Source organism: Octopus bimaculoides, chromosome 15 (assembly GCF_001194135.2).
Source record: "Octopus bimaculoides isolate UCB-OBI-ISO-001 chromosome 15, ASM119413v2, whole genome shotgun sequence".
Classification (NCBI taxonomy): Eukaryota; Metazoa; Mollusca; class Cephalopoda; order Octopoda; family Octopodidae; genus Octopus; species Octopus bimaculoides.
Genome location: NC_068995.1, coordinates 190687 through 198046, shown reverse-complemented (window position 1 = coordinate 198046; position 7360 = coordinate 190687). Strand labels below are relative to the sequence as shown.

Below are 7360 nucleotides of genomic sequence, written 5' to 3'. Positions count from 1 at the left end.
TATATATTGTGTGTGTGTGTGTGTGTGATTGTGTTAATGTGCGCATGTTCGTGAACAAAATTCCCACAAACTTGGCGCTCCGGGTTCCAAACCTGTTTTCTAATTTCTTTCACTACAAAATAACGGAAACAAAACGTCTCAATTGTTTTCGTGTATTTGCAGATGTCCTCCCCCTCCTCCCCCTCCTCCTCCGCTCTTGTTTTTCCCTTTGTCCTTGTTGCTCTTTTAGTTGTTCTCTTTTGCTTTTCTTAGTCATACTGTTGATGATAATGATAATTATGATGCTTTTTCGCTTTTGATGTTGTTATTGCTATTGTTGTTGTTATGCTGCCGTTGTGGAGACACAACTCACGCGGCATGCCACATGCCCACCTCTTCTAAACTTTGTTTTAAACTTTTATCGACATCTTTGTCTCCTTGATTCCTCAAAGAAACCGATCGAGAGGCGAACCAAAGATTCTATATATTTATTGATTGATTTTTATTTCCCTCTAAGCACCACCACTACCGACATCACCATCATCAGCCCCACTACCACCAATACCACAACCACTAAAACCTGTACTAACACTATGACTACTACCACTAAACTAACACCAACATCACCACCACGACCAACAAAGGCTTCCTTTGAAAATTATGTTCTTTTTTACCCACATTCACTTCTACCTTGTAAGTTGTGATCTCTTATGTTTGTCATGGAGTGGACATGTTCTAGAAATATCGACAGACAATTGTCCTTGAGAAAATACTGGTTCATTTCTCTTTGCCATTGTTAGAATAATTGTTACTGTTATAAAGGCGGCGGTTTGATAGAATCATTAAGGCGTCGAGAAAAATGCTTTACGGTATTTCTTCAAATTCTTTATGTTCTGAGTTCAAATAGCGACGTGACTAATCAACTTCACATTTCATTTCTCCGAGTTTGATTGGAATAAAGTACAAATTGAATATTGAAGGTCGATACTATTGGCAAATGAAACCGCTCAAAATGGCTAGCTGTCCTTGTGTCTAAATTAAATATTATTATTATTATTATATGAAAACTCAAGCCTATTTTGCTGGGTATGATGGAAAGTGTCAGCTATCCACAGCCACCAGACTAAGGTGACACTTGTTTACTGGTCATGCTTGAAGAATTTTTGCAGTTCCAAGCTAAGCTGATTTTTGTAGGTGCTATTTTCATTATTATTATTATCTAACATACTCAACTTATTGCTGGAGATGTCATTATTGTACCCGCAGTTCAATGCCCGTGAACTGCGATGGTATTCTCCATTCAAGTTTCGAGAGAACTTTGCAGAGATTCCTTGCACTGCCAAGGAATTCTGGATATGTTCTGATTTTATTCCTAACTTATCTAATCAGATTTTTTTTTCACTGTACATAGGACACCAACAATTATTTCAACAAAATGCACTCTTTTTATTGACCACACTGTTTTGATTTCTTTCCTCGAAGCTTTAATATCACGTCGGTCCCCCCCCCCCGCTTTCTTTCCAATTTTGCGGTCACCGGGTCAAGCAATGTCTATGATCAGACATGACTTTTCTTTCTATTTTACTTGTGCAGTATCAAATTTCCAATCTTTGATTCTATGATCATACTGAATCATGAAGTCCCAAGAGCTCTTAACTCTTTCCAATTCAAACTTGTTACATATTATTATTATTATTATTATTATTATTATTGAGTGAGAGAACAGCGGATGCCATCAAAGTGACACTGGAGCAAAACTATACGAAGTTCAATATACCCATCGTAACTGCCCTTCAGATAAGGGTACATCAGGCGCATGCATCACAATTACAAGTGTGCAACATGGTGCTCTCATGTCAAGGTAAACAGCGCATGACCTTGCAAGTGGAGCCCAGTTAGAATTTTATTCAGGTCGAGTCGCCCATCCCACTCAAAAAGTCCCTGAATAAAGGTTAAGGATGTTGGACGAAACAGCCATGTTTCCAAAGGTGAATTATCCAAACCCTAAAGAATTCCTCTGAACACATGGCTTGATGCCCCACCTACTACTTCTGCTCGTGATCAGAGATGCACATATCTCCAACCACTAAGGGACATGCTTACCTGGTTAAATTCAAGCAACTGACAAGTAAATATCTGGTACTGAGCAAAATATCTGTTGTCGCCCATCTTTTATACTAAGACAAAAGAATGTATTTGATAACACTTCCAATCAATTAAGATCAGAAGCCATGAGAGCTAGTTCCTGGTACTGCATTAGGGCATCTATTATTGTTGTTGATGTTGTTGTTGTAGTTGCAGCTGCTGTTGTTGTTGTTGTTTTCGTCCGTCGTTACGTTCTAAATTCAAATCACGCAGAGGCTAACCTTGCCCTCCATCCTCTAGAAATCGATAAAATAAGTATCAATTGAGACCTAGAGTCGATGTAATCGATTTGCCCCCCACCCTCTCTCGAAATCGCTGGCTTTGTGGCAAGAGTTGAAACCATTATTATTATTATTATTTGGCTTTCACAAAAAAGGAAAATCAGAGGAGTTTCTGTTGGTTTTAGAAGAGTTAGCTACGAAGAACATCAGATTAGAAAAGAAAATAGTGAGTGAGAAAGGTGCAGTGAGAAGAGACGACACAGACGACGGACCAGCGGCGAGAATCGCCATTTCTTCAACACCAAACATGAAGGTTGGGTTGTCTGTGTTAAAGTATATGCGCCAAAACATAGCATAGAAGCCCAAAACCGGGTCTACCCACCGTCACCCAGTGTCCGTTCATTAGTATCTTGTGGACTTGGTTCGTGGGGAGCGAACCCGGCTCTCCGTTGAACCTGAGCGTAGGTCGATGTGCTTCCTTCTTTTAACAGGAAAGAGAGGCAAATTTTGACCTGCTTGATGATGGCGGTGGCGAAAGGGGTTGTTTGGTGGAGTCGTCTCAAAGTTTTGAAGACAGGTATTTTCTAATCTGGGCAAGGCCTCAAGTACCACCATTTCAGGAGGAAGGCACTGCCTTCTAGTGTACTTATAGTGGATGAGAGAGGCAATACTAGTGAGCTTGAATAAGCCTACTGTGAGTAAGATAGAAACTGGAGGAGACGGATCTTTCGATGCTTTGTAGTCGGCAGAATAAATCGGAATATTTGGTGCGGTGCTTTCCCCAAATAACTCTTAATCGAATATTTTCCCTTATCTGGTTGATTTTTTTTTATTTCTTAATTCTATTTTTATAATTTTTGCTATATTTATTGCTGTTGATTTTCTTTTGATCATTTTCGTGTGTTGTATATCGTGCCTTTGATATTCTCCTCTCGGCTTTTCGTCCTTGCGATGCAATAAGCTGTCTTTGCATTTCACTGAAAAGTATTCAATAAAATTGCAGTTTATAACACACTTTTCCATTCACTTAAACCAATAATATTTTTATGAGAGCGGTGTGGCTGCCTTACCTTCTTACTTTTTCTCAGTCGTTTTGTATATGATTCACAACTATTGTATATATATATATATATATATATATATATATATATAAAATTTATTACATTTAAAATATATTATTATATTTTATGATTTATAATGTTAAATGACATCATACATACACACGTACAAGCCCACACACAAACACAAGCATGTATACATCTTTATATATATATATATATATATATATACATACAGAGAGAGAGAGGGGGAGAGAGATAATGTGTGTGTGTGCGTGCCTGTATATCTGTATTTATGCATACATATGTATAATATATTTGATATACATGTTCATGGATAGAAAGACATCCATCAAGGCATAGAGAGACAGACAGACAGATAGATAAATAGATAGGTAGGTATATAAGTAGGCAGATAGATAGATAGATAGATATCACTCCATATCTACTGCGCCCTCGTTGTAGGGAGCAGATCTTCAATTTTTGTAGCCTGCTCCAGTATCTATTCTGTTGCACTGAAGCAACCTTCTAAGTACAAAAGTGTTGGATTGCTTCGAACTCCGCTGTTAGATTGAAGCCTTGTAGCAACCATAATTAGGAGCAGTGGTTCTAATGATAGCGAATAAATGTTTTCGACAGAAACACCATGGTTCCATTTTTTTCTGCTTTTTCTTATTGATCTCAGACTCCGATCAACCTAATCTCTTGCTCACTGTTACCCATGTTAATAAAATGCACTCAGAACGCTGCTGCACCATTACTCATGTGCATTCCCACGCACTGATCATTTCCGACTGTGACTCCAGGATTGCAGCAATAGTCCTTCATTTTGTGCGGACTTACTTCAAACCAGAGCGCTTGGAAATGGTCAGCATTTATGTGTGTCTAATGTATTTAGATACTTTAAATCACGTGGAATAACAGATGTGTAGAAAAGAACCAACAATGGAGGAGAAGGTGAGGCAGTCATGCTGCCCTCACATAAAAATATTAACAGCTTAATTGAATGAAAACACTTATTATTAGCTGCAATTTTATCGAATTCTTTGCTCCGCAACGCGCATAAAACTTATTTGTCACAAGGACGCAATAATAATAATAATAATAATTTCTTTTAATGTTTTTTTTTTTGCTCTGACAAAGGCACAAGGCCACAGATATGTCATAGATGGGCAGGGTTGTCTAGAACTCTCTTAAACATCATACAACCTAGTTGTTACATGCAGCTCTGTCACATAAAACGTTGCCTCTATTACATCTGAATCCTGCCCAACCCGAATGACGGCTCTGCCCAAGTTTCCTATATACTATACAACACTTTTCTCTCTCTCTCTCTCTCTCTCTCTCTCTCTCTTTCTCTCTCTCACACACACACACACATCTTTTCTTTCCTTCTCTTTGAGAAGGGCTGGCGTACCGCGAAACAGCAAAAACTCAGGCTGCCGATGTGGGAGAATATTATAATAACGAGATAGAATTGAGCATTTGAAATTCTTAACTAGAGCTATAACCAGGAGTTTTCGGTCAGCCAATCTGTGACAAAATTAGATAAATTAATGAATAAATGAATGAATAAATGAGCGTGAAAGAGAGGGAGAGTTCAAACATAGAGCGTGGCAGACGAAACTGTGTTTACATAGATAATGAAATGAACTAATTAGGTAATTATGATTTGCGCTGAAAAAAAAAAAGAGAGGTTCAAATGTATTAGGTTGAAAAAGAAGATATATGAACATCTGATTTTCTACTCCTTTTGGTGAGGTGTTATACATATATATATATAAACATATGTGTCTGTCTGTGAATGCGTGTGTGGGTACATGGGTGGGTGTGAGACTGAATGCTTTGCTCAATTTCAGTGTTTCGTTTTTCGTTTTGTTTTTTCGTGCCTTCATACGTCTACGCAGAGGATATGAAGGCAATATTGATTGAAGAAGAAAACTACAGAAAGTTGAAAGAGATGTGTGGAGATAGCATTGACCCGCCAGGAGTAGAGGTGGAATTTAAAGAGTCGCCACCAGTGGTGGATTTGAGAGATATCGAACCACTAATGAAGTTCTACTAAAGACAAAAAAAAGTATGGAATTAAAGGAAAAAAAAAGAACAATTGTAGATAATACATATAACGGTTCAAATGGCACTGCATGGGAGTGGGGGCCCATGCGTCCATTTTCGTTTTTTCATTTTGATATAACTTTCATTTCATTTACATTCGTTTTATGTTTTTTCTCCCCACTGTGGTCTTGTCTGTCCTTGTGGTGTCCCCATCTATGTTTAGGGATTTATGCCTAGTAAAGAAATCGGTATTTCGTCTGTCTTAATAGTTGAGTAGGTGGTGATGGTTTAAGGTCGATTAAAAATTATGTAGTTGGACTCCAGCTGCGCCGTGGTCCTTTGTTGGCTCGCAACTCGCGTGTCTCTGGGTGTGTAATAATTACGAGAACTTTTTAAGGACGGGTTGGGGTGTTTCTCGGTTTTTCACTCTTTTCAGGTTTACATGAGAATATAAACACAATAACCTGATTGGAATTCGATCTCGGAGTTCAATCCATTCTGAATATTTTCTTGGTCAATAAGGTCAGACACACCAAGGTATTTCATTTCTGAAAAGACAAGCATCTATAATCATCATCATCATCATAATAATGATAAAGCGTCGATTTGCAGAATCGTTAGTGCGCCGGGCAAAACGCTTAACGGTATTTCGCCCGTCGCTACGTTCTGAGTTCAAATTCCGACTAGGTCGACTTTGCTTTTCATCTTTTCGGAGTCGATAAATTAAATACCAGTCAAGTACTGGGGTCGATGTGATTGACTTATGTCTACATTAGGAAGGATTATTACATGCCGCACAGTATCCAATATCGTTATGTTGTTAATTGAAGATGTTGTGTCATTGTACGTGTATGGTTTTTATGTTTTGTGTTTGTTCCTCTGTGTGTCTGGTTCTACATTGTTCGGTCGGCTCTTCGATCCTGTATTGGAGCCAACAAAATAAATTAATTCAATGGCTTACATTTCTGGCTAACAGGTTATTTTACCTTTCATGAAAAACATTCATTATACTAGAAGGGTTTTTTTTTTTCAACGTCACCTAATTTTGTCACAGTATATAATCGAGTAAATATATAATTCTCATCCTCTTACAAGAGACTGAGAATTCTTCATTGACTTCAATTGAAAATAGTGCGTAACTGTTTAAACGTTTTGTTGACGTTGTTGTTAAATATAATAGAATCTGCTGGTCTCGGGTCTTTTCGTGCTCTTTTCTTTCGTTCACTCAGACGAATCAATGACAAACTTTCTGATTCACAAACTCCTCTTCCGTCTTTTATCTTGAAAGAATGAACAACCTTCAAATCTTTCACCCATTGTTCGTCGATCTAATTTATCTCTTATCGCGATCTCTCATGTACTTTGTCTGTCTACCGCTCTCTCTCTCTTTCTCTCTCTCTCTCTCTCTCACTTTCTTTCACACCCCTTCTCTCACTCATTCACTCACTCGCTATGTATGTGCTTGTTTTAGTATGTATTATGACTGCATGCATATGCATAGATAGATGGATAGATGGATAAGATAGATAGATAGATAGACAGATAGATATGTGCTTCGCGTCACATGAAAATGCATTAAATTAATAGAAGATATGATGATGTTTATACCAAAAGTCGGACGGAAATTGAAGATTGTAGAACATAGATTTCAAAGTAGACAAAATGGTTAACGGACAAATGGATGTTGGACAAAGTGCTTAACGGCATGTCGTCCGTCTTTATACTTTGAACTCAAATTCCGCTGAGGTCGACTTTGCCTTTCATCCTTCGGAGTCGATAAAAGAAGTACCAGCTGAGTACTGGGGTCGATGTAATCGACTCACTCTCTCCCCACAAACTTCAGGCCTTGTGCCTATAATAAAAAGGCTATGCATACTTATATATATATATATATATATATAT

The 7360-nt window shown here is 38.0% G+C and overlaps 1 protein-coding gene across 1 annotated transcript in view; it reads left to right on the top strand.

Annotated features, from left to right (window-relative positions):
* LOC106873739 (uncharacterized) overlaps positions 1-7360 on the top strand; it is a 139567-nt gene that overhangs the window by 87367 nt on the left and 44840 nt on the right. The window lies entirely within an intron of this gene.